Source organism: Priapulus caudatus, unplaced genomic scaffold, assembly GCF_000485595.1.
Source record: "Priapulus caudatus unplaced genomic scaffold, Priapulus_caudatus-5.0.1 Scaffold748, whole genome shotgun sequence".
In the NCBI taxonomy this organism is placed as follows: domain Eukaryota; kingdom Metazoa; phylum Priapulida; class Priapulimorpha; order Priapulimorphida; family Priapulidae; genus Priapulus; species Priapulus caudatus.
The window spans coordinates 85,339-86,468 of NW_014577809.1; positions in this window are offsets into that span (position 1 = coordinate 85,339).

The window sequence follows — 1,130 nt, forward strand, 5'->3', positions numbered from 1 at the left end:
TACCCCCTGGACCCCACCGGACCCCACCCGTCAGTGCAAGCGCACACGGTATCAGATCGAGTCTACAGTTTCCAAGGGCGTGTACAGGGGGTTCAGTTAATAAAGCTATTAATTACGATAAGATCTATCTAGGTATACAAGAATCGACAAATATAACACCACGTTGGTGTACGTAGGATGCAAGGTTCAAGTTGATTTTGATTTGAGTATTAAATAAACGTATTTATACAGTGTGAATAAGATGAGAAAAAAATAAATAAATTATACTAAGTAGTAGTACATACTCATTATATGTACAGCACACGTTCATAAACATAGTTACAAAGTTCATAAATTAGAATGTACAGCATATAAACAACATCCAACAGACTTATACAATACTAGGTTATAATACTACAACTTCTACAATATTAAAGTACAGCAGACAATAAGTTCAAGGTATTTACATATATATAGTTGTAATAAGCTATTTCTAAGAAAAATATTTGAATTTTGGGAAGGGTAAACTTTTATATATACAGGAATGTGCAGATATGACGCTCCAGAGTTTAATAACACGAACTTTAACAGATTTTTTACAAGAACGCGGTTTTTATACCTTGGTAGGTGATATGACATTGATGAATTTATACAGTGTGATTCATTGTAAGATGAAAACAAATTAAAACGAAATAGTACATACACATTATAAGTACAGCACACGTTCATAAACGTAGTTACAAAGAACAATAATACAACATAATACAATACAATATTACATACATACATTACATTACAATACAATATAAACAACATAGAACAAGCACTTATACAGTATTAAAGTATAACAAACAATAACTGAAAGGCATTTACATATATAGTTGTAATAAGCTATTTCTAAAAAAGTATTTGAATTTTGGGAAGGGTAAACTTTTCATATATACAGGTATGTCGCTCCAGAGTTTAACACCTACGAATTTTAATGATTTTTTACCAAGAACGGTATTGTACCTTGGTAGGTGATACGACATTGATGTTGCAAGTCTGGTGAGGTGTGAGTGTACATGAGAGATTCTGATGAAGTAGTTACGAAATAGATCCGGTAGCTCATTGTGGGCACTATACTTATACATGAATTTAGCTAGCTCAAG